Raw genomic sequence first — 27,255 nt, forward strand, 5'->3', positions numbered from 1 at the left:
AATGTGATATAATCCCCTGCTTCAATAAAGGAAAGATACTTGTCCCAGATCATAGATCAGGCGAGCCCCAATCCAGGACTAGCATTGACTTATACTTATTCAGCTGTGGCCACAAGACTGGAAAAGGTCAGTTTTCATTCCAGTCCCAAAGAAAGACAATGCCAAAGTATGCTCAAACTACCACACAATTGCACTCAACTTATATGCTAGTAAAGTAATACTCAAAATTCTACAAGCCAGGCTTCAACAGTATGTGACCGATGAACTTTCAGATGTTCACCTGGTTTTAGAAAAGGCAGAGGAACCAGAAATCAAATTGCCAACATCCGTTGGATGATTGAAAAAGCAAGAGTTCCAGAAAAAAACATCTATTTCTGCCTTATTGACTATGTCAAAGCCTTTGACTGTGTGGATCAGAACAAACTGTGGAAAATTCTTAGAGATAGGAATACCAGACCATCTGATCTGCCTCTTGAGAAATCTGTATGCAGGTCAGGAAGCAACAGCTAGAATTGGACATGGAACAACAGACTGGTTCCAAATCAGGAAAGGAGTACGTCAAGGCTGTATGTTGTCACCCTGCTTATTTAATTTATATGCAGAGTACATCATGAGAAATGCTGGGCTGGAAGAAGCACAAGCTGGAATCAAGATTGCCGGGAGAAATATCAATAACCTCAGATATGCAGATAGTACAACACTTATGGCAGAAAGTGAAGAAGAACTAAAAAGCCTCTTGATAAAAGTGAATGAGGAGAGTGAAAAAGTTGGCTTAAAACTCAACATTCAGAAAATGAAGATCATGGCATCTGGTCCCATAGCTTCATGACAAACAGTAGAGACAGTGACAGACTTTATTTATTTATTTTTTTGGCTCAAAAATCACTGCAGATAGTGACTGCAGTCATGAAATTAAAAGATGCTTACTTCTTGGGAGAAAAGTTATAATCAACCTAGATGGCATATTCAAAAGCAAAGACATTACTTTGCCAACAAAGGTCTGTCTAGTCAAGGCTATGGTTTTTCCAGTAGTCATGTATGGATGTGAGTGTTGGACCGTAAAGAAAGCTGAGCACTGAAGAATTGATGCTTTTGAATTGTGGTGTTGGAGAAGACTCTTGAGAGTCCCTTGGACTGCAAGGAGATCCAACCAGTCCATCCTAAAGATCAGTCCTGGGTGTTCATTGGAAGGACTGATGCTGAAGCTGAAACTCTAATACTTTGGCCACCTGATGTGGAGGACTGACTCATTAGAAAAGACCCTGATGCTGGGAAAGATTGAAGGCAGGAGAAGAAGGGGATTACAGAGAATGAGATGGCTGGATGGCATCACCAATTCAGTGGACATGAGTTTGAGTAAACTCCAGGAGTTGTTGATGGACAGGGAAGCCTGGCGTGTTGCAGTCCATGGGGTTGCAAAGGGTCGGACATGACTGAGAGACTGAACTGAACTGATCTACTCCCTACCCAGTCCTCCTCCGTCTCCCCTACCTTGCCTCCTGGTGCCATTTGTGCCTGAACGCCTACCTCCACTCAGTCTTCCTAGGCCGAGAAGAGAGAAAATGTGGTGACGTATTTTTATGTTAAGGATTCATGAGATTTTTACATTTTACTCAATCACATACTGTTTCAGTTAACATAAAACAGATTGTTTTCCTCCACCTCATTTCTCATCCTTCTCTCAAATCCAAGTAAACTTGTTACTCCAGGAAAATGAGCCCCAACTCTCATCCATATACCTCTGGCATGTACCTCAGTTGAATGGGTTGCTGCTGCTGCTGCTGCTGCTGCTGCTGCTGCTGCTGCTGCTGCGTCACATCAGTCATGTCTGACTCTGTGCGTCCCCATAGACAGCTGCCCACCAGGCTCCCCCATCCCTGGGATTCTCCAGGCAAGAACACTGGAGTGGGTTGCCATTTCCTTCTCTAATACATGAAAGTGAAAAATCAAAGTGAAGTCGCTCAGTCGTGTCTGACTCCTAGTGACCCCATGGACTGCAGCCCAACAGGTTTCTCTGTTCATGGGATTTTCCAGGCAAGAGTACTGGAATGGGTTGCCATTGTCTTCTCTGATTGAATGGGTTGGGCTGATGCAAATCAAAAACAATCACTGCCGCCATGAGGGCACAAGCCAGTAGCGCCTTAATATAGACTGGCCAGAAGACTCCACACAATCACACCTAGAGGGTTTTCTTTGGCTTCCCTCCTTAATCAGAACTTCTTTAATAGTAACAGATGGCTGATACAGTATTCAGAAAACAGCCACACAAGCCCATTTCTTTTGCTAAACTTCCTTTTTGCAGTCAGCAAACATGAGATTCAGAACATCTGAACGGTCAACAGACATGGGCTTCCCAAATAGTGTTCTCTCTCGTGCGCTCTCCCCCCTCTGGAATTACTGCTTCAGCCACAGGGACTGGCAGAGATCTTGGGGCTCTCCTTTCCAGTCTCTGGAACACTGGCCATGTGGATGATAGAAATCCAGCCAGAGAAAGGAATATCAAAACAGCCTTCATTGAAATGTAGGCTCCAGCTTAGAAATAAGTGTTTCCTGAAATAAGTATCTTAACCACCTTTCATCCAGATTTCACTCCAAAATGAAGTTTTGTGCTTCTTTAAATTTAAGCTTTTAGAGTAATCTCTGTATCCTTACTTCAAAAACACAACTAAAATATTGACTGAGCATTTTGTGCCCTAGTGAAGAGGGCGTTGCATGTATGTATGTATGAACACTCATATGAGTGGCTAGCAGATGTGATATCAAAAACTGCATTTTGCTGAAAAGTTTGAAAAAGTCATAATTAGCAAACCCCAAAGGAGAAAACAAAGGGAGGGGCATATATCATTTAGAAATATACCATGTATTTTAGAAGCCAAGGAATTTGGTACTATCACCCTTATATGCCTGATGTAACCCTTTCTTCTTCCCTCTTCCCAAATAAGGAAAAAGAAAATCACTTTAGTATAGTAAGTTTATGGAGTCTTATGCATTGACAATCCATTATTATATTTAGCCACTAAATATAGTAAAACCTCTCTTAACTAAAAGGCTCTAAAAATAGTGTTCTAGTTGTTTTACTTCTTGATTGAGGATTTATATAGAATCTCTTTCTTCAGCTTTTGTTGAAAAAACTTCCGAAGTGTATTAATATGCTTCCTTGTCTTCATAATTCCAGGGAACATAATTGTGTTCTTCTCATGATTCAGGATTTGAAGACTTAGGGGCCATTTGGAAAACGCATCTCCTTTTAAAGGCTATAAAAGCAGTGATGAAATTATGGGAGTTCCATTGAGCACACAAGGTCTTCAGCCCTCAGTGTCCTTATTGTAAGAAGAGAAGACAGGACTGCATTCATGCTTTTTGGACTGCAGTGTATAGAGCCTCCAGCCTCTTATGTATAATGCATAGCCTGAGATATTTTAAAGATGATACTTTCAGCACATCACACCAATCCTGGGAGGTAGTTGTTATCATTCAAACTTTTTACCAGTAGAAACTAGGGTTAGTGAGGCTACATATCTTGCCCAAGGTCATAGAGTGAGCAAGAAAGAAAGCTAGCAGCAAATTCTGAGCTTTTCCCCTGTACTTCTTACCACTGGGCTCAACGTAGTCAAATTTCAGTTATTTCTTACATCTTGACTTTCTTTTTCCACTGGCCCCTGTATTCTACAAGATTCTGACTTAGGCTTGCCCTCTTTTGATAATGCATCATTCTAAAAATTGCACCCACCTAACATTTGTTATCTCAGACCCAGCACCAGCTCATTCTAATCTGAATGTGTTTACATTTTGGAAGCAATCGTACAGAAACACACCATCAAATTCATTAGGACAAAGTGTGCAATAGTAGCAGGAAGATCAAGGAGATTCAGGGGTGTGTGACATTCTCCATACCCAAATACCACCACCCAGGCAACCCTCACCTACTCTACATATAGAATCGGATGGTTCTGGGGGAGTTTCCAAGGTTTTCCCACCATACATCATGTCCCAGAGCTTTCAACATTGAATAAATGTGGCAGACACTGGGACTTTGTCTCCTTGAAGGACAGGAGATGCTATGTGGCATCAGTTACTCTGGAAAAGGAAACCAAATTGAAGAAGGTCAGTTATCTCTTCTAAACTTCTCTTGAGAGTAGCACTTCCATAGATAGGAGTTTATTTACCATCTTCCTGAGCTGCAACTTACAAGCATACAAGAGATATTATAGTGGGCCCATTTCTCTGCCCCATAAAAACAACTCTACACTGTGAGTTGAAGGGCACAAGCCAAGGAGTATTTAAGCCTCCCTACAGTGCCTGCCTTTGAGGTCCTGAAGTCAGGTCTACATATTTGTTCCTTGGTTTGGGCTTATTTTAGGGATACGGCAAATAGATTGCAAAGCAAGGACTAGAAGTTTATTTTTAATCCTATTTTGTTTTTAACTTTTAAAAGCATTACATCTTTATCGTAGAAAATTTGGAAGGAACAAAAAACTATAGAGAAAACAGGGTAATTGTTTTAGAATGCAAATCCATGCATGTTCCTATGCTACTAAAATCACTTCAACGGTTTCTACTTAGAATAAAATCCAAACTCCTTCTTGTTCATAGGGTTCTGCATGTTGGTATGTTTCATTACATTTTTAATGTATTTTATATTGTTATGAATAACATTTCATAAGAACTTTATCATTCTCCTCAAAAGCCAAGACAAAAAAATCTTGACAATATCATTGTCATAACTTTGCTACATTATGTATATATACTATAGCGTATATATTTTCATAAAGTTGAATAATTAGGTTGTTTTCAGTTATTTTCTTTTATAAAGAGTAAGGGGAGAAATCTTTTTGTGCGTAAATATTTACAGACACTTTTAGATTGGAAAGATTCTGTGGCAATTAGGAGACAGAGCAGGTCATTTAAATGAGATAATGGATGAAAACACTTAACTATACTTAGATGTACATTATGATAATGAATGTAAATTACTTTACCTTCAGATTCAATTTATTCCAGCATGGCCTTTAGGAATAAATTGGCTACCTCACAGTATTACTGAAACCTTACCCTCTAACCAGTCTGCCCCACAGTCCTGCAATTTATGATTGCAAATGTTACTGGTTCAAGAGTTTCTGCACCAATACTGTTCTTGTGATGACCTGTGTCCCAATATTCCAAGGAAGATACTTGTATGGTTCCTTCTTTCTGTTTATTAGAAGCTCTGTGGCCATCAAAACCTGCTCATGGAGGAAGTCTTCTTGGGGAAAATGTCCCAGGAGTACCTTTGCGGGAGTGTACCATCAACAGTCTCAGGGGAAGAGGTTATTAAAATAAATTATCTTATACTTCAATTGATGCCCTGAGAGAAGCTTGCATTTTCCCCTTTTTTATGTTTCTAACAGGAGGCTTTGTGGGAGTTTGTTTACATTTGACAGAGTCAGGAAAGGATGGAAAGGCAAAGCAGAGCTAGTTGCTTTTTTAGTTGTAGCTTGTTCTTTTTTTTAAATTCCATTCCCTTGCAATTTGAATACACAACTTACAACTTAATCTTTTTATTTTATATTCTGTGTATTTTGGAAAATGCTTACAAACAGTAAAAGAGAAAAACATCCTTATGAGAGGTAGGAAATGCTTGGGGGAGGAAAGCCTCTGAAACATTAACAAGAAAATGCAACTGATTATTCAGGGCAAAAGTAGAAGCCAAAATCCTAGCCACCCTGCAATCTGAGATAATGCTCTCAGCCCCATCTTTTTGCTTCTAAATCCTACTTCTCAAGTTCCAGATGCAAACACCTACATGGTCCAGACAGGTGGTGCAAATGCAGTCAGCCAGAGGAGACTGGCTATACCATAGCCAGTAGAGTATACTTACTATATATGTATAGTAAGGGCATTTACTTATTGGAAGAACATTTTAAAAATCCTGTGCAGGTCTTGCAAAACAAGTCTGCAAGCTCAATGCAGCCCATATATAGTATAGACGCATGTTGATATAGTTCTGTATGCACAAGAATGTATGTGTCATACATTACTCAACTTTCTGTGTCTGTATATATACAGACAAATATATATGTATATGTTGTTGTTTAGTTGCTAAGTCACATCCAACTCTTTGTGACCCCATGGACTGTAGCCCACCAGGCTCTTCTGTCCAAGGGATTTCCCAGTCAAGAATACTGGAGTGGGTTGTCATTTCCTTCTCCAGGGGATCTTCCCCACCCAGAGATCAAATCTACATCTTCTGCATTGGCAGCTATGGTTCTTTGCCACCGAACCACCAGGGAAGCTCAAATATATCGAGAGATAGGTATAGATATAAACACAATATACATACATATATATGTATATCCTCAAGATATGAGTCTTGACAGCAGCTTATTCAAGAAACTAGTTTATGTTGTTAAACAGAATGCTTAGCCTCTTTGTCAGAAACATTTGTATTTGTATTAATATCTTAGTTTAAGGCTTTTTCAAGAACAGTGAGGAGATGTCTAGCAATACTTATTAACATCTTGCACAAGTTTTATCAAATACATCTGGAAAATGGAAAATGTTTTTCTTTAATATTTAGTAAGCCTGCATATCCATAGAAAGCTATAATTACAGGCATTTCTACTTAACATCAGCTCAGTAATCTATTCTTGAAAAATCAGATATTTTACACAAAAACACTAACCCAGAAGCATATTTCCTATTATTTTAAATGGGAAGAATTATAATGAATTATGCATCAACCCCAAATCCCCAACTAATTTCCTAAAACACAATTTAAACACAGACACACACAACAAATTGTCATTTAGGATGTAAAATGCTTAAAACATTGCTTCCTGATAACCAAATTATGAATACAATTATTCACAAGCAGTCGGTTTGGGTACTGACCATGATATTCTAGGGTATCTTTACACTAGCAACATTCCCTTTAATAATAATTAGCATGCTCTTTAAAAAATGTGATTTTGATGTTCCATTCTTTGTGATTAGAATGTAATTTGAGAGTTGTCTCCACATATTGTTTTGTTTAAAATGTGGAAGGGTCTGTTTAAATGTAACTTTTTCATATATAAAGAGTAACATAAGCCATTGTATTGAGAAATATATAAGTGCCATGAATTTGGTAGTATTAAAGAAACAAAGAGTCATTCTTGTGTTTTGTACAGTTAATGTACCTTTACATTAACTGTAGAGGTAGGCTTCAAAGTTTGACTACAGTGACAAAATGAGCGATTGTCCATAGCATATGACATAATAAAATGCCTCGCTAGGAGACTAGTTCAGTGTCTGACACTTAGTTGGTGTTCTAATAATATTATAGCCATTTGCTTTTAATAAACTCCATCAATAGATTCATTAATTGGGATTATATTTCCATTATAATTAGAAAAGCTAATTTATTTTAAGAAACATTTATGGGCTTCAATTGCAATCTGGGGTAAAATTCTTACCTAGAGTAGACTGAAGGATGTGCCTAGATACTGGCGAGGAGGAAAGACAAACAAACAACCCTGGCCATGAAGGCTTGTCCAAGTCTCCATATGCGGTTTCATACGCAAAGAAACAAAATTCAATAATCAAAAATAATTCCCAAGTATGGTGAAGTATGCTCATAGTAGATTTATCCTGCTATAGATAATAACTATAAATTTTGGATAAAATGTAAAACACAACTGCTTGGAGAATCCAAGAATAAACAAAAGCGGGAGATTCCAGAGAGTGATAGAAATTTGGGAAATGGGACTAGATAGGATGTTTCCTAATAATATGAAGTCTAGCCTGAGGGCATGCAAAGCTGGCACCATGTGGCATCTAAACCTTCACTAGAAAACCTACAGCCCTTCTGGCCTGAAGAACTAAAGGATAGAGTTCAGAGGAACCGTAGTCATTAGGCAGTGAGGAAAGGGTCCTGGAAAGGAGAGAACCAGAGTTGGGGAGACCTAATTTCTGTGTGTAGACTCTTCCAAATCTCTGGCTGATCCCTGAACCACACAGAGGAGCAAACTACTGTTGGACTGCGAACTGCTCAGCTAAGGAGTAACAGAACGAAACCAATTTGAGCTGCTGCCCAACAGCAAAGTTTGAAGTTGGATTCCAACCAAATCAATTGTCCCCTAAAACAGACAAACCAAAAATATCAATAATTTTTGGAGGAATGTAACAGAATTCCATTGCTACAACATACCATTACAATGCCCAGAATATAATCCAAAATTGCTTGGCATGCAAAGGATAGAAATTTGTGACCTATTCTCAAGATAAATAATAATCAGCAGAGACTAATCCTAAAATATCTCAGATGTCAGAATTAGCACACAGGGATTTTAAAGTAGCTATTATAACTATTATTAATGTACAGGAAAGCATATTCATTAATAAAAAGATGGAAAGCCTCAGCAGATAAATAGACAATAAAAGGAAGAGACACGGGACTTCCCTGACAGTCCAGTGGTTAAGACTCTGCTTATACTGCAAGGGGCACAGGTTTCTCTTTGGGAAACTAAGATCCTGCATGCTATGCAAGAGAGGGAAAAAAAAAAAAACAAACAAAGAAATGGAAATTTTAAACTAAAATGTCACAATATCTGAAATAAAATATACAAATAAAAATAATTCTAATCTTTAACTTTACATGTAAAAAGTACTAACGTGTATGTGTATTACTATATCACAGAAATCATTTTTACAGCCTCTGCTTTGATGCCTCTCTCAGTTCTCCACATGGCTGGCAAGTGCTGCCTAACAGTCTTCTTTTCTCTATCATATTTTCAGCTTCCAACAATATCCTACCTGGAAAGCTTTTCTTCTTTTAATTCCCTTCTCTTTTCCTCTTTCTCTTTCCTTTGCCTCTTTCCCTATACACCTCCCAGGACTCTGTTTTTCCTCATTGTCCGGAAGCTCTACAAGAAGGGGACTCAAATTTTGACCCAGAAGTTTTCTTTTGAAAACAGCAATGGGGGTGAGGCAGGCTGTATAGTGAATATTCACATATTTATTATTTGTTCCTAAATATCATGCATTAAAGTGCAACTCGTATATCCATGGGCTTCTGTACCTGAATACAGTGTACCTTGTTCTCTAGTCTACTCTACTTTCGACATTCTTTTTGTCCCATTGATTATTATTATTTATTGTTTTTTCAGCTGCCTAGTTTTCTGTCTTTCCACTGTCTACACTTCTGTCAATTCGTATTGTACCTCTGACCCCCAAGGCTACCATGGCCATGGAATAATCTAATTTTTCTAGACCGCTGACTGCATCTACTTTTGTCCTTCTTTAGCTAATAGGAACGTTTTTACCCCTACTATGGCCATACCTTCAGAGGGCCTTCCCATGGCATAGTAGTTGAATTACTAGTGATCTAGTTTTTTCCTCTATGCTTTAGTTCTTATCCTATAAGAAGGCAAGAGTTTCTCTAGTGGCTCAGACAGTAAAGAACCTGCCTGTAATGCGGGAGACCCAGGTTCCATCTCTGGGTCAGGAAGACCCCTTGCAGAAGAGAATGGCTACCCACTCCAGTATTCTTGCCTGGAGAATTCCATGGACAGAGGAGCCTGATGGGTGACAGTCCACAGGGTTGCAAAGAGTTGGACACGACTGAGCAACTAACACTTTCACTTTCACTTTATAAGAAGGCAAAGCTGAGTAGAGCAAAGAATGGGTTGATGAGAGCCAGATGCTAAGACAGAAGACCTGCTGCTCATTCTGGATCACTGTATTGTATGTTTATATTTCTGTTTATGATGATGTTTTGATATCTTACAATACCTTTCTAGCTGAAGAGAGACTGTCTCTCCCTGGGATAGCCGATTCTTAGAGAAAGGAAAGGGTCCAGTCAGCGTTATGCCTTCGAAATACAAACTAACAAATCCAGAGCCATCCCTCCTCTTTCTGGCCCATATACCCCAGGAGGTAATATTCCTCTTCTTAATCATCCTAGGACCAAGTACCAGACAACTAGGGAACAGTTGTAAAGCTAGCTAAAATTATGCAAACTAGCCAGTCCTTAAATGTTTACATTGCTTTGCTTTGCTTTGCCTTTTCTGAGGAAACCCCAATAAAGCCTGTAGCCTAAGTAGTCTCTCTGCTCCCATCTTTTGCCCCCTGATCACTCTGGTTTCTTTCCCATGTGGCCCTGGGTAGGATGCCATGCTGCATATCTTCAGGACTCATTAGTATAATGGTCCTTGTTCTTCCTGTTGTTTTCCTGAGGCTCTCTCTAGTCTCTTCTTGTGACAGCATCTGACCATTTCATATCAGAATATAGACCAATCGCTCCTCCTGATGTTTTCCTAGGGTTCTTTTCTCTTAGGGTCTTCATTGTCCCTTCTCTCAGGTTGGCCTCTTCCAGGAAATTCCTATCCAGCCAGCTGATCTAAATTCCAGTTGTAGTCTAGTTTCAAATTCTTACCCAGTATACATCTTAGTCCCAGTAAACTGAAGGATGTGGCTTTTTGTCTGTTTGCAATTAATCCAGAACATTCTGTGACAGTGTAAATATAGAGGGATGGTTCAAGAAATTTCACATAGAAGTCTGACCTTCTCAGAGCATGCAGAGGATCTCAAATGAGATGTATGTGTGTACATGCTAAGTAGCTTCAGTCATGTCTGACTCTCTGCTACCCCATGGACCATAGCCTACCAGGCTCCTCTGTCCATGGGATTCTCAAGGCAATACTGGCGTGGGTTGCCATGCCCTCCCCCAGGGGATCTTCCCAACCCAGGGATCGAACCCATGTCTCTTATGTCTCCTGCATTGGCAGGAGGGTTCTTTACCACTAGCACCGCCTGGGAAGCACAGTGAAATATATGCTTGATCATAAAAGTATTCTAGGAACACAAAAGAGGAACCAAACACTATATTTTGTAAGGGAAGAAAGATTTCTCCTCTACCTTCTTAGAGTTTCCAACTGGGACTGACATAAGGCAACAGAAAAGTGTATATTATATTTATAATTTTTACATGTACATGGAGCTTTCACAGGGAAAAAAATGACAATCTACTGAAGAAGGTGGGGCTCAAAGTGTATATACTAGATTGGACAAAGAGTAGTAAATTATGAAAATGTGACAAAGAAGTTTGGCAACACAATGTAAAGCAATTATCCTCCAATTATTTTTTTTTAAGACATTTTGGATAGAGCAGTTAATTGTGGGAAAGTACCTTGGAAGATAAGGGTTAAAAAGTGTGTTTGTACATATTTCTCCTGGCTTCTACTCCTAGTCTCCAGGGACATGAATGTCTTCCTTCCTCCTGGTACAGGGAGGGCACCTTTCACATGGGAGTTTTATTTCCTGCTTTTAGGAAGAAAAGGGAAGGTCAGAATGTCCATCTTGTGTCTACTGTTTCTCAAGTACCTTTAACTCAAAATGATCCATATGCCAAGATGGCATATTTTAAGATGGCATGCTCTGAACCTCTACAATTTCTAACATTTCCAGCATTTTTTTTAAACAGTTCACATACATAGGCCATTTTCTTTCCACTGTATCAAAATGTGGTAATAAATCAGTGAGGCATTAAACAATTGATGACATCTTAGAACCGAGGACATGTGGTAGTTTTCACTAGGACTGTGGTGATTAGTTAGCTAAGGTTGGTGGTGGTGGCTGTTCTAATAGATAACGTGGCATCTTTTGGACCCAAATGGACAGCTGAAACCATCACATGGAGACTGGCATAGAAGGGTATTCTGGGAAGAGAGGACAGCATAAGAAGACCCAAACACAGAAGGTGAGTTTGGAGGCTTTATGAAATCTTTAGAACAACAAATAAGTTTTATAGACTGGGTAGGGGAAAATTTTGAAAACCTAGTTGTCTTACTTCTATATTTGCTGATAATTGAAAGCTAAGAGAGTTTATATTCACCTGATATTGGAACAACTGAAGGATTTTAATGAAGAGTTCAACTCTTTTTTGGTTTGTTTGTTTGAGTTCAAGTCTTAATACACTGACATTTCAGGAGACTTTTGAAGCAATAAAACAAACCAGGCAGGTGCAGCTAATATTCTAGCAAGAGATGGTGAACATTTGACCTAGGAGGACTAACCGAGAAAAATGGCAAAAAGAGGAATAAGGTGACCTTCTGAAGACATCGCAAAAACATGAATATAGGAGGTTTTGGGGAAAAAGGTAAAAGACAAATCAAGATTTTCTGCTTGGTTGGGGACGGAGTAGATGATGGAGTAATTTTTTGAAAGAGTGAATCCAGGAAGAGAAGCAGGCTTAAAGTCTTATAGCTTGGTACGGAAAAGACAGAGGTAGACTACATATACATAGAATTAGAGGCACAAAGGCAGTGCCAAAGAATGCTCAAATGCCCGCACAATTGCACTCATCTCACATGCTAGTAAAGTAATGCTCAAAATTCTCCAAGCCAGGCTTCAGCAATACGTGAACTGTGAACTTCCAGATGTACAAGCTGGTTTTAGAAAAGGCGGAGGAACCAGAGATCAAATTGCCAACATCTGCTGGATCATGGAAAAAGCAAGAGAGTTCCAGAAAAACATCTATTACTGCTTTATAGACTATGCCAAAGCCATTGACTGTGTGGATCACAATAAACTGTGGAAAATTCTGAGAGAGGTGGGAATACCAGACCACCAGACCTGCCTCTTGAGAAATCTGTATGCAAGTCAGGAAGCAACAGTTAGAATTGGACATGGAACAACAGACTGGTTCCAAATAGGAAAAGGAGTACGTCAAGGCTGTATATTGTCACCCTGCTTATTTAACTTCTATGCAGAGTACATCATGAGAAACTCTGGGCTGGAAGAAGCACAAGCTGGAATCAAGATTACCGGGAGAAATATCAATAATCTCAGATATGCAGATGACACCACCCTTATGGCAGAAAGTGAAGAGGAACTAAAAAGCCTCTTGATGAAAGTGAAAGAGGAGAGTGAAAAAGTTGGCTTAAAGCTCAACATAAGAAAACTAAGATATGGCATCTGGTCCCATCACTTCATGGGAAATAGATGGGGAAACAGTGTCAGACTTTATTTTTGGGGCTTCAAAATCACTGCAGATGGTGACTGCAGCCATGAAATTAAAAGATGCTTACTCCTTGGAAGAAACGTTATGACCAACCTAGATAGCATATTCAAAAGCAGAGACATTACTTTGCCAACAAAGGTCCGTCTCGTCAAGGGTATAGTTTTTCCAGTGGTCATGTATGGATGTGAGAGTTGGACTGTGAAGAAAGCTGAGCACCGAAGAATTGATGCTTTTGAACTGTGGTGTTAGAGAAGACTCTTGAGAGTCCCTTGGACTGCAAGGAGATCCAACCAGTCCATTCTGAAGGAGATCAGCCCTGGGTGTCCTTTGGAGGGAATGATGCTGAAGCTGAAACTCCAGTACTTTGGCCACCTCATGCAAAGAGTTGACTCATTGGAAAAGAGTCTGATGCTGGGAGGGATTGGGGGCAGGAGGAGAAGGGGACGACAGAGGATGAGATGGTTGGATGGCATCACGGACTTGATGGACGTGAGACTGAGTGAACTCCAGGAGTTGGTGATGGACAGGGAGGCCTGGTGTGCTGCAATTCATGGGGTCTCACAGAGTCGGACATGACTGAGTAATTGAACTGAACTGAACTGAAGGTAGAAAACAATTAGATAGTAACAAATTCTTAGGAATTTCTTGGGAGAGGGGTTGACCTAAGGATATCGATACATTCTTTATTTTATTTTGTCATTTATAATTTGGGGATAGAGGTCTCCTATGTGCAAGGTTTCAGTCTTGGTGCTAATTGTACAGAGATAAAAAAGACGTAGCTCCTGCCCTCAGAAGTCACAGTTTAGGATAGGAGCTACATCAACCTGTCTGAATTCCATGTCTAGATGAGTAGCACTAGAATTGAGGTTTGATGCCAGTCCCTGGCAGACCCTGCTCATGCCCCAGTATATCTAGTCAGCTCTCAACATTACTGGACATATGCCAACCCTACAACTTCCACCTTCAAGCCCATGCCTCTTCTTGAGGACTTTCTCTGCCAGTGGGAACCCTCTGAAAGTGTCTGGGAGCTACCACCACCTCTCTGACATGTCACACTCAACCAAGGACTCTAAGGAGTCGGTAGATAAATAGTTCAGCAAACTTTTCTCCCAGCTGGGAAGTGATGAGGCATACTGGACTCAGCATCACATAGTTACCATTGAGACTGAGCCTTAGTTGTCCACAGCCCTAACCTGCTGGCTAAGTCACTGTGAAGAGACTTTTTTCACTTCTTGTCTCGCTTCTGCAATCCTGTACTGGGTGTCTTCTGAAACCACTGCCCAGGGTAACTACATACTTGCTCTGTGCTCAAGGGCTATTTCTGTAGAAGCTTTTAAACAGGTCTACAAACTTCTTGACATGCCTCCCATCAAGAGATGGTGATCTAGGCCCCCACTCATTGAATCTGCTTGAGTTCTGACCAATAGCATGTGGTACAAGTAATGCTATGTGACTTTTGAAGCTAGGTAATAAACGGCCATGCAGCGTGTCTCTTGTTCACTGGAACACTGACTGCTGGAGCTCTGAGAAACCTTGTAAGTGCAGTTTGCTTGGGGCTGCCCCCCTGGAGATGTCACACTGAGAAGTCACATGAACATTCCCGATGCTCTCTTTATGTGTAGTGAGACAACCAGTTAGCCATAGCTCTTGATGACACTCCAACCTGGCTATAAGGCATACAAGTGAAGAAGCCTCCAGATGACTTCAGGACCCACTGTTTGAATCACCCTCAGCTATCCCAGTCTTCTCAGCTGAATTCCCGGGCATCACAAAGCAGAGACGGGCTTCTCCGTGCCATGCCTGAATTCCCACCCCACAGAATTCCCCACATGAATTCCCACCCCACAGAATTCATGAACGTACTAAGATAGATGTCTAACACCACTGGAGTTTGAGGTCATAGCAAAATATTGACTTGAGGTGGTATTTCCACAGAGGAAGCAACATGAACATTTGTGAGATGATTGAAAATAGAAGTATGAATTACCTCATCAATGGACAGAGTGCACGTCAATTATTTTCTACCATGCAGAGATGATGTATTTAACCTGAAACTGTGTGTATTATGTATATAGCCTCTCTGCCACAATAAGACGAACCAGCTTCAACCGATATGATCTGAGAGCAATGACGTTCAGGAAGTTACATGGCCAATAAATTACAAAAGAACTACCAAGGGCCTACTGGCTAAGAAGTTTTCAGTAGCTTTCCCATTTTAAAGTTGTTTCCTTGTGCTTTATCATTAGCAACTTACATATTTGGTTAGAAATTGCATGACCTGAAAAAAGACATTACAGCAGAGATTCTGCCTGAGTTAAGCTCTAGATGCTATCTGGCTTGAACAAGAGGCAAAGGGGAGGAGATAGTTCTCAGGTGATTGGAAATGATTTCTGCATCAGATGTGATGTCTGTCACATCCAATCACCTGGTGCCTGTTTAGGATCAGACATGTGACAGCAGGTGGACGTGTGCCTTTTGATCCTGAAATGGCAACAGACCCTCGTGTCTGCAGCTTCATTTGACAAATTTGGCAGGAGGGAAGAGATCTGGAACCAGAAGCATCTGCTACTGAGTTGGGACTGCTGAAACAAAGGCTTTTATGAAAGCTGTTTCCTTCCATTGCTATCCACTGAGCTTACCATGGACACAAGATTAGCCCCACGTATATTTATCAATATTAGGATACTGGGGTCATCTGTCCATGACTCACTGGTGTTTCAGAGATTCCTTGTGAATCTGTCCAATCAACTTCAGCACAGGAGACACTTTGACTTGCCGTGCATTAGGTGTGTATATGACTGTGCTGGCCCCATGGAGGAGACCCAAGAAAGGTGTAGTTCACGCCCTCATGACACTCCTCCATCCTGTCACTAGATTGTACTTTATCACCAGATGAGAAACCTTACCTCACACTGGATGGGCTACAGTTACTGATAAATAAAAAGGAAAATATTTGAAATGTAGAAGAAAATGCATGGCACTATTTAACATTGTGGTGAGCTACTAATTTTCTCTAACAGCAATGGAAAAATTCATGGAAATAAGAGATGATCATTTGTATACAGGTAAACAGAAGCTACTGTAGGTGATAAATAATCTAAATCAAAATAACAATCTGAGGAAAATATTTGCAAAAAATATTTAGCTAACATCCTAACCCCATAAAGAAATCTTACCAATCTGCTAAAAAACACTAACAGGTAGAGAACATTAACAAATAATTCATTAAAAGTACAAATGGCTAACAAAGGCATCCATAACTGAAAAGACAAAGAGATGTCACATTTTGACTGTTAGATTTATGAAGATTGAAAGCAATAATACCTAATGGGATGAAAGCATAGTGAGGTGAGCAGTTTCCCACACTGCTGGTACAAACAGTATTTCTATAACACTTCTGTAAGCAAATTGACAGTCTATATCAAAACAATACAAGAATTCAAAAGCTTTTTGATTATCAACAGCACTTATAGGGATCTAGCCTACAAACCAGAGCGATTAACTCAAACATTTATGTAAAGAATAATGATCAAAATGAGGTTTATTGTAAAGTTAATATGAAACAGTCTAAATGCCTCCAATGGAGAAGGAAATGGCAACCTACTCCAATGTTCTTGCCTGGAGAATCCCATGGACAGAGGAGGCAGGTGGGCCAGTCCCTGGGGTCACAAAGAGTCAGACATGACTGAGTGACTAACCCTGAACCCTGAGATGCCTCCAAAGGGGCATAGTTAAATACATTTTTACATGTGTATGTGCATGCATGCATGGTAAGTCACTTCAGTCTTCTGATTCCTTGTGACACTATGGACTGTAACCCACCAGACTCCTCTATCTGTGGGGATTCTCCAGGCAAGGGTACTGGAGTAGGTTGCTGTGCCCTCCTCCAGGTTATCTTCCTGACCCAGGGATCAAACCCACATCTCTTGGGTCTCCTGCACTGCTAGGCAGGTTCTTTACCACTGAGCCACCTGGGAAGCTGCAATGAACAAAATAGATAATAACAAAATGTATTAACAGTTTACCAGTTTTGAACATGTATTTGTAAATACTAGAAACAAATTTGCCAAAATCATGAGCATCGTTTCCTCTTAGTAGTGAAAACACTGGGTGATATCTATTTTCTTCTACTGAAATCTCTAGGATGTATTTTATCTCAATAGTGAATATTGGATTCATTTTCTATTGCTGCATAAGTTACCACATACTTAATCTCCCAAAACAAGATCATGTGCTATGTTCCAGGCTTGCAGGTCAGAAATCTGAGGTTGGTTTACCTGGATTCTCTGCTCCAGAACACTAGGCCAGAACGGGGAGGTGATGAGCTGAGATGAATCCTCATCTTCAGTGGAACTTTTCTTTCAAGCTCACTCAGGTTGCTGGCAGAATTCAGTTGCTGTGATTGTAGGGCTGAGGTCACTGATTTCTTGCTGGCTGTCAATCAGGGACCACTCTCTGCTCCTAGAGACTGCCCACAGGTCTTCCACATGGCCTCATAGGTGGTTATGTTCTCTTTCTTCCAGATGAGCCAGAATGCAAGAGTTTCCTCTTCTGAGACCAGCTAGAGAATAAAGCTCTTTGCTTTTAAAGGGCTTATTGATTAGGTCAGATCCTCTCGGATCATCTCCCTCTCGCAAGATCAACTGATTTGGGAACTTAATGACACCCTAAAGTGACGCTTTAGGCACGGATTGCTTGTTTTCTTTTTCTGATTTTTATTGGATATTGAATTATAGCCAATTAACAATGTTGTAATAGTTTGAGGTGACAGCAAAGGAACTCAGCCATATATATATCCATTCTCCCCCAGACTCCCCCATCCAAGCTGCCACATAACTGAGTAGAGTTCCATTTGCTATAGAATAGATTCTTGTTGGTTATCTATCTTAAATACAACAATGTGTACATGTCAGTCCCAAACTCCCTGACTATTCCTTTCCTCCATTCTTAATAAGTTTGTTGTCTAAGTCTGTGCAGACTCCTTGGTCTTTTATTCTTTCTCTTATTGATCAAGGGACTTAGAATAACTTACTTAGCCTCTCTGAGCTTCAGTTATCTTTAAGAGGAGCTGATTAATAATAACAGTAATTGTCTCAAAGGATAATTTTAAAATTTGTCAGACATTCAAATGTAGTAACATTTTATTGGAAGACAGAGGAACTTGGCATGCTGCAGTCCAAGGGGTCTCAAAGAGCCGGACATGACTTAACGACTGAACAACAGCAACAATAGTTTATTACTTAATTTGATGTGAAATCTGGTTTTGGGGATCAGTATCAGAAAACACAAAGCAAAATGTAAAAGCCCACTAAAACTATCTAGGTAGAAAAAGAGTTTGATGAACTGTAAAAATAAGCTTCAGATTTTTTTCATTATCTTTCCCTTTTCCTAGTCAATAGCTAGGAGCATGTTTATTCCCTACCTCTGTGCAGTACTGGCCTACAGCAAAATTAAGTAGCTTAGCACCCCTCTGGCTCTCCAGATACTTTTCTTGATATTCTGCTTCCATCTCCAGTCAAGAAAAGTGTTTTGTGCTTCTCCAGAGCTAGGAAACCTTGTTAAAATGCAAATATTCTCTAAAAAGAGAAAACATGCATGGCTGTTAAGCACGGCTTGCATTATTTTGAAAGTTGTGTAATGAGAGCCTAAGAGAAAGGTATACAGATGGGAATGTTTGATGTGGGATGTAAAAGAAGGAGACACCCTGCTGAACTACCAACTCTTATAAGAAGATGAAGAAAGTCATGAAAACTTTAGCTTCTTGAGAAAAATTATTCAAGAAACAGAAGATAATAAAAGAATCTCACTTCTAGATACACCCTGAGTCCAGGTAGCCACAGGGTACTATAATCTCTAGGAAATGTTGCTCACTACCACATAAAAAAAGCTGAGTGGTGAAGAATTGATGCTTTTGAACTGTGGTGTTGGAGAAGACTCTTGAGAGTCCCTTGGACTGCAAGGAGATCCAACCAGTCCATCCTAAAGGAAATCAGTCCTGAATATTCATTGGCATGACTGTTGCTGAAGCTGAAACTCCAATACTTTGGCCACCTGATGTGAAGAACTGACTCACTGGGAAAGACCCTGATGCTGGGAAAGATTGAAGGTAGGAGGAGAAGGGGATGACAGAGGATGAGATGGTTGGATGGCATCACTGACTCAATGGACATGAGTTTGAGTAAACTCCGGGAGCTGGTGATGGACAGGGAGGCCTGGTATGCTGCAGTCCACGGGGTCACAGAGTCAGACACAACTGAGAGACTGAACTGAATTGAACCAACTGCTAGGTCACTTCAGTCATGTCTGACTCTGTGATGCTATGGACTGTAGCCCACCAAGCTCCTCTGTCCAAGGGATTCTCCAGGTCTCCAGGGGTTCTTGCTTACGCAGTCAGTGATCAAACACGCATTTCTTATGTCTCCTGCGTTGGCGTTGACAGGCAGGTTCTTTACCACGAGCATAAACTGGGAAGCTCATGCCACACTTGGGTTTATTTCTGGTTATTAGAAAGTTTTGCTCATCTGTGGAAGCTCCTGCTTTTGTTCTTCAGAGCCCCATGTGGTACATCCAAACTTACTTTTCCAGGTCAGCCCTTGAATGCTTGACAGCATGGAAAAGGGGACGGAGAAATGCCAAAACCAAATTCTGCCTATCAGAATTTTGAGCCCTACCTACCCTCTTTCTAGTCTAGGCTGTTTGTACTCAATGACTCCCAATTTTTTACATTGATTTTTTATTATAGTTGCTTTACAATGTTGTTTGTTTCTACTGTACAGCAAAGTGAATCACTTATATATCCCCTCTTTTCTGGATTTCCTTCCCATTTATGTCACCACAGAGCACTGAGTAGGGTTCCCTGAGCTATATATTAGCTCACAGTCATTAGCTATACATTCATTAGTTATCTATTTTATACACAGTGTCAATAGTGTATATATGTCAATCCCAGTCTCCCAGTTCATTCCCCCTCCCTTTCCTGCTTTGGTGTCCACTTCTGTTCATTTCTACCCTCTTCCCTTGTTGCTACCTCACCTCCCAGTATGAGAAGAAATGCCTGCAGGCAGGTCAGATATGCTTTGGGGCTTCCTGAAAGGTGCTCCATGTGAGGGCCAGGTTGTTGGATGTGAGTTGTACCTTTCCTTCTCATTCTTTGGTTGGAGCTAAAGGAATGATGGAAGCAAGTAGCCAGGTGAATGAGGCAAGTTCTCTGACAGATTCTGTGGATTTTACAGAAATGGTATTTTTTTTTAACTTACTGTATTTTTTTTCCTGTTTTTCAAATTTTAAACTTTTTATATTGTATTGGGATATAAAGACGATTAACAATGTTGTGGTACTTCTGGGTGAATAACAGAGGGGCTCAGCCATACATATACATTTATCCATTCTCCCCCAAACCCTCCTCCCATCTAGGCTGGCACATACCATCGAATAGAATTCCCTGTGCTGTTCAATAGGTCCTTGTTGGTTATCTGCAGAACTGTTTTTTTTTTTTTTTAACCTAGAGTGATGTGTTCAGCAAATGCCTTTAAGAAGGAGTAAGAATAAATTATCTGTCTGTTCAGTTGCTGAGTCGTGTCTGACTCTTTGTGACTACATGGACTGCAGAACTCCAAGCTTCCCTGTGCTTACCTATTTCCCAGAGTTTGCTCATAACAGCCCCTAAAGGTGAATGTTCTAATATAAATAGAGAATAAAATGATTATTCTCTCTTTGTGCATTGATAATACTGGCATTTGAATTTGAGTTGGGTTTTAAAAGAAACAATGTCTTGTAAAATTATAACTATATATTTTTTAGCATCAATTATGCATTGGATAGTGTGCTAGGTGTTTTATAAACATGATCTCATTTAATCCTCCTTAGACTATAAACTACATGAGAGCAGAGACTAAGCCTTCCTCATATGTCAAGGCTTCAGGGTCTGGCATAGAGGCTGGTGTATGGCAATAGAGAAGAAGTTCTGTGAATTACTTCAGCATAGATTTATAGAGCATCTTTGTGCTAGAGGAACCTGACAACTAGGCACTGAAGGAGAATTCCTAGCAAGAGGGATTTAACAGTCTACTAAATGCACACAAATCCCAGCTATTATGGAGAGCAGTCCTTAAGAGCAAAAAGTGTGTTCAGATTTAAATTCAGTCTCTGCCACATATTACTTTAGTCATAAAGACTTAAATTTATGTCTCTGGAACTCTGTTTTCTTATCTGTAAAATGGACATGATAATAGTGCTTGGGTCTTAGGATGTCTTGAAGATAAAAGAACCCTGCTTGGCCCATGGTTTCTGCTCAAAACATGACAACTATTATTTTTATAACAGCCATTCTATAAAAATTATTTGAATGAATATATGAATAATTTCTTGCTCAACTCAACTAGATATGAAGAATATTCTTTATTTCATAAATAAGGAATCTAAACTAGAAAGAGGTTAATTCCTTTGCTCAAGTTCAGTCATCTGGTAAGAAGCAAGGTTGTAATTTGTATCCAAGTCCATATGACTTCAAAGTCCATTCCATTCCACATTATTGCTGCTGCTGTGTTCCCATTAAGTGTGAATGTTAACAAGTAGCATAAATACATACGATATAATTTCTAAGAGGAATTCAGGTAACAGGGCAAATGCCACGTCACTTCCCAGTAAGAGTGGGGCAAGTGAGATTAAAAAAAAAAAAGAAAAGGTACTGCAAAACTCTACCAAAGTTCAGCTGCCAATGTGGGATTATTACATAGTCTAGCTGTTATGTGCTATTGTGTGCCAATTGGAAGTGGGCTGCGTTTTTTTCATGTGACAGCTGGTCTTGGTAGCAAGGAATGCCTTGAAGTTGGCATCACCATTCAGCCCAAAAATGGTTTGACTTGATTCACAAACATGCAGCTGAAAAAACTACAACCAGAGAAATGGTAGGCTCAGAATAGAGCCTGAAAAACAGGCAAAGGAGAAATTATTCTTTTTCTGTTTCCATAATTAAAGAGAGTGCACATAGCTACAAATCTCCAATTATTTAGTAATATATGTTTCCAAACTCATTCCTAGGTGAAGTACACATTCACTTCACTATTGATGTTATTTCATCAAGTATAGGTCTGGTCCTTGTAGGATTTGTAAATGGTCCCATTCAGGGTATAATTAATATAGAGGTTATAGTGAGTCTTACTTAAATTTCCTTTAGCGTCTTCTCTAGTGCCACCTCTTCCAGGATGACTTCTTTGACTAACTCATTCATTCACTCACTTATGTATGTATTTGTACAATTTAACACATATTTACTGAATACCTACTATGTCAAAGACTCTGATAGAAAACTTGACAAAGCCCTTGCTTTTATGTTTGTTGCATTCTATTAGGGAGGCAGGCAATATACAAGCCATCCAACAAGTGAGTAAGTAAAATAAGTCCTAATAGTGATCATGTCTATGAAGAGACAGGATATTGTGGATGCCTCTCTGAGGTAGAATTTGAGCTGAAGCCTGAATGTGGGGAAGGGATGGTCATGAGTAGAGCTGAGGGAAGAAACACTGTGGGTGGAAGATTTCTGTGGCTAGATCTCAGAAAACGAAGGAAGAAAGGCAGAAAGAACTTAAAAGCAGAAAGAGAGATCGACAGGAACAAAATTATCTTGGAACTCATGGGACCTGGATTTCACTCTAGGTGCAACGCTAAGTCCCCAGGCCATGAAGTATGGGAATGGCAGAAGCTAATTTTTTTATATTCTTTAGAGGACTCTATACAGTGAATAATAAATTGTTGTAGACATAGAGAACAAGGGAATGAAACTGAGAGTCCAGAAACAATTCTCACGTTTACAGTCAATCTTCAACAAGAGTGATAAGACACTTAAATGGGGAAATGAACAGTGTTTTAAATAAATGATATTGAGACAACTGTCTATCCATATAAAAAGGGATAAAGTTTGATCCCTATCTCATACCATATACAAATTATTTCAAAATGGATTAAAACCTCAATATGAGCTAAAACAGTAAACCTCTTAGAAGTTCAGTTCAGCTCAGTTCAGCTCAGTTCAGTCACTCAGTCGTGTCCAACTCTTTGTGACCTCATGGACTACAGCACTCCAGGCTTCCCTGTCCATCACCAACTCTTGGAGCTTGCTCATGTCCATTGAGTTATTGATGCCATCCAACCATCTCATCCTCTGTTGTCTCCATCTCCTCCTGCCTGCAATCTTTCCCAGCATCAGGGCCTTTTCCAAGGAGTCAGTTCTTTGCATCAGGTGGCCAAAGTATTGGAGTTTCAGCTTCATCATCAGTCCTTCCAATGAATATTCAGGACTGATTTCCTTAGGATGGACTGGTTGGATCTCCTTGCAGTCTAAGGGACTCTTAAGAGTCTTCTCCAACACCACAGTTCAAAAGCATCAATTCTTCAGTGCTCAGCTTACTTTATGGTCCAACTCTCACATTCACATAAGACTACTGGAAAAACAATAGCTTTGACTGCTGCTGCTGCTGCTGCTAAGTCTCTTGAGTCGTGTTTGACTCTGTGCAACCCCATAGATGGCAGTCCACCAGGCTCCTCCGTCCCTGGGATTCTCCAGGCAAGAACACTGGAGTGGGTTGCCATTTTCTTCTCCAATGCATGAAAGTGAAAAGTGAAAGTGAAGTCGCTCAGTCATGTCCAGATGGACATTTGTCAGCAAAGTAATGTCTTTGCTTTTTAATGTGCTATCTAGGTTGGTCATATTTTTTCTTCCAAGGAGCAAGTGTCTTTTAATTTCATGGCTGCAGTCACCATTTGCAGTGATTTTGGAGCCCCCCAAAATAAAGTCTGTCACAGTTTCCATTGTTTCCCCATCTATTTCCCATGAAGTGATGGGACTAGATGCCATGATCTTCATTTTTTGAATGTTGAGCTTTAAGCCAGCTTTTTCACTCTCTTCTTTCACTTTCACCAAGAGGCTCTTTAGTTCCTCTTCACTTTCTGCCATAAGGGTAATACCATCTGTATGTGAGGTAATTGATATTTCTTCTGGCCATCTTGATTCCAGCTTGTGCTTCATCTAGTCTGGCATTTCACATGTTGTTCTCTGAAAATAAGTTAAATAAGCAGGTGACAGTATACATCCTTGATGTACTCTTTTCCCAATTCAGAACCAGTCCATTGTTCTATGTCTAGTTCTAACTACTGCTTCTTGACCTGCATACAGATTTCTCAGGAGGCAAGTCAAGTGGTCTGATATTCCAGTCTCTTTCAGAATTTTCTGCAGTTTGTTGTGATCCACTTAGCCAAAGGCTTTGGCATTATCAGTGAAACAGAAGTAGATATTTTTCTGGAATTCTTTTGCTTTTTTGATGATCTGAGGGATGTTGGCAATTTGATCCCCAGTTCCTTTGCCTTTTCTAAATCCAGCTTGGACATCGGAAATTCACAGTTCATGTACTGTTGAGGCCTGGCTTGGGGAGTTTTGAGCATTACTTTGCTGGCATGTGAGTTGTGTGGTAGTTTGAACATTCTTTGGTGTTGTCCTTCTTTGGGATTGAGATAAACACTGCCCTTTTCCTGTCTTGTGACCACTGCGGAGTTTTCCAAATTTACTGGTGTACTGAGTGCATCACTTTAACAGCATCATCTTTCATCCTGATTGATACAGGATGGTGGAGTAGAAGGATGTGCACTCATCTTCTCCTGCGAGAACTCCAAAATTACAACCTGATGCTGAACAACCATCGACAGAAGAATGTTTGATCCAACCAAAAAAGGATAACCCACTCCCAAGGGCAAAGGAGAAGCTCCAGCAAGATGGTAGGAGGGGCAAAATCATGTTTAGTATCAAACCTCATACCTGCCAGAGATGCTTGAAGGGCTCAAACAAAACCTTGTGCACACCAAGACCCAGAGACCCCCACAGAGACTGACGTAGATCTCTGCGTGAGTCTCCTGTGGAGGTATGGGTCAGCAGTGGCCTGCCACAGGGGCAGGGGCTCTGGGTGCAGTAGACATGTGACATAAGCCCTCTTGGAGGAGGTCATCTTTAACCCAACCATAGAGCTGCCAAGCAGACAACCCATAATCTGCAGAACAATTATACCAAAGGAATTCTCACACTGTTAAGAAAGTTCTAGGGCCCACAACAGATTCCCAACCTGAGGATCTGGCAAAGGAACTGAGAACCCTCAGGGAATTTGGAGGCCAGTGAGATTTGATTACAGAACTTGCATAGGACTGGGGAAACAGACTCTTGGAGGGCACAAACAAAACCTTAGAAGAAAACATACAGGTAAATTCTGATCTTGGACTTGGCAATGGTTTCTTCTTAAAATGGCTAAAACATGTGTAACAAAAGACAAACTGGATCAATTGTCCTTTTTCAAAATTAAAACCTTTTGTTTGTCAAAGGACATCATCAAAGAAGTAAAAGGACAAACCACAGAATGGGAGAAAACATTTGCATATTATACATCTAATAAGGGACTTGTATGCAGAATATATAAAAAAGTCTTACAACTCTATAATATAAAATGAACAACCTAATTTAAAAATATACAATAGACTTAAATAGATATTTCCCCACAGAAGATGTACAAATGGTCAATAAGAATTTTAAAAGATGCTTATCATCATTAACCATCTAGGAAAGGCAAGAACAAGCCACAGTGAGATACTGCTTCACAACAATTAGAATGATTATATTGGGGTTGGCGAAAAAGTTCGTTTGAGTCTTCTCTTAAGAGCGTATACAAACCTTGAATGAACTTTTTGGCTGAATCAATAATTTTAAAAAGATAAGTAAAACAAGTGTTGGCTAAGATGTGGAGACATTGCAACCCTCATATACTGCTGTGAGAATGTAAAATGCTTCAATCATTTTGGAAGAGTCTGGTGTTTCCTCAAATATTAAATCTAGAATTATCGTTTGTTACAGCAATTCCACTTCTGAATATGTACCCATGAGAAATTAAATCACATGTCCATACAAATGTTTATACAGTATTTATCTTGTTTATACTTTTTAATTTTTATTTTGTTAAATTATAGAAGTATGATAACACATTTATAGAAGACCTGGAAAATACAGAACAAGGTTACATACAGTTCCACTATATAATTTTTTAGCAAATAAATTAAGATTTTTGATTGGAGTTTCAATATCAAACTCTCAAAGATGGAATGAATATACAAGGAAGTAGGATATAGGAGACCTGAAATGCACTGTGAACCAATTCAACATAAAGATTTATATAATTTTCATACAATAGTAGGATACAAATGTTATTCAAGTTCCCATAGACTGTAAACTAGGAGACACTGGAACATATCCAGAGACCTAAAACAAGGTACAAAAAGTTCATGGCCTAAAGGTATTGAAATCCTACATACAGTATTTATCCTAATACTCAAAAAGTGGAAGTAATCCAAGTATCCATCATCTGATGAATGGATACATAAAATGTGAGATATGCATACAATGAAATATTGGACAATAAAAATAAATGCAGTGCCTGTGAATAGTAAAACATGTATGAACTTTGGAAACATCCTGTGAAAGAAACCAGTCACAAAGGACCACATATTAGTGGATTATATGCAAATGGAATGCTCAGAATAGGCCAATCTATAGAGAAAGAGGGGAGATTAGTGGTCACCTACAACTGAGGGATTAGGAGTTTGAGAGATTATGGTTAAGGGAAATGCATTTTCTTTTTGGCATAATGAAAATGTTCTCAAATTGACTGTGGTGATGGAGCACCACAGTGTGAATACAATAAATTGAATTGTGTGCTTTAAATAGATGAATTGTACTATGTGTGCTTATATGTCAATGAAACTGATTTTTAAAAAATAGATAGTCAGGAAGGCAAGATTAGAGATATGTAACTAAATTAGAAGGCTGTTGCTTTGTTTAAGTGGGAAATGGCAGTGGCTTGAACCAGGGTAATCTGGTCATCCCAACCACAACTGCTAAGTCAGTAAATATGTAAATATGCTTTTCATTTGTTCATGTGTCTACCTTTTTATTAATATTTATCACATTGCAATGAAATGATGTGTATTGGTATCAGTCTCCCATACTTCACTGCAAACTTCCAATGAAGGACTTTGCTCTTATGCTCTAGTTCTACCTGCCTCAAATATCTGTATACAGTAGGAACTAGATAAATATTTAGTGAACTGATATGAGCCAGACATTGATGGCATTAAAGATGTCTCAGATATCTCTGGAAGGTATAAAACTTGGTGCAATTTAAACTGTATCCAACACTCTCATTTTTCTCTCATCCTTATTCTTGTCTTGAATTGAGTTCAGAGAGTTT

This window comes from Budorcas taxicolor, chromosome 7 (assembly GCF_023091745.1).
Source record: "Budorcas taxicolor isolate Tak-1 chromosome 7, Takin1.1, whole genome shotgun sequence".
In the NCBI taxonomy this organism is placed as follows: Eukaryota; Metazoa; Chordata; class Mammalia; order Artiodactyla; family Bovidae; genus Budorcas; species Budorcas taxicolor.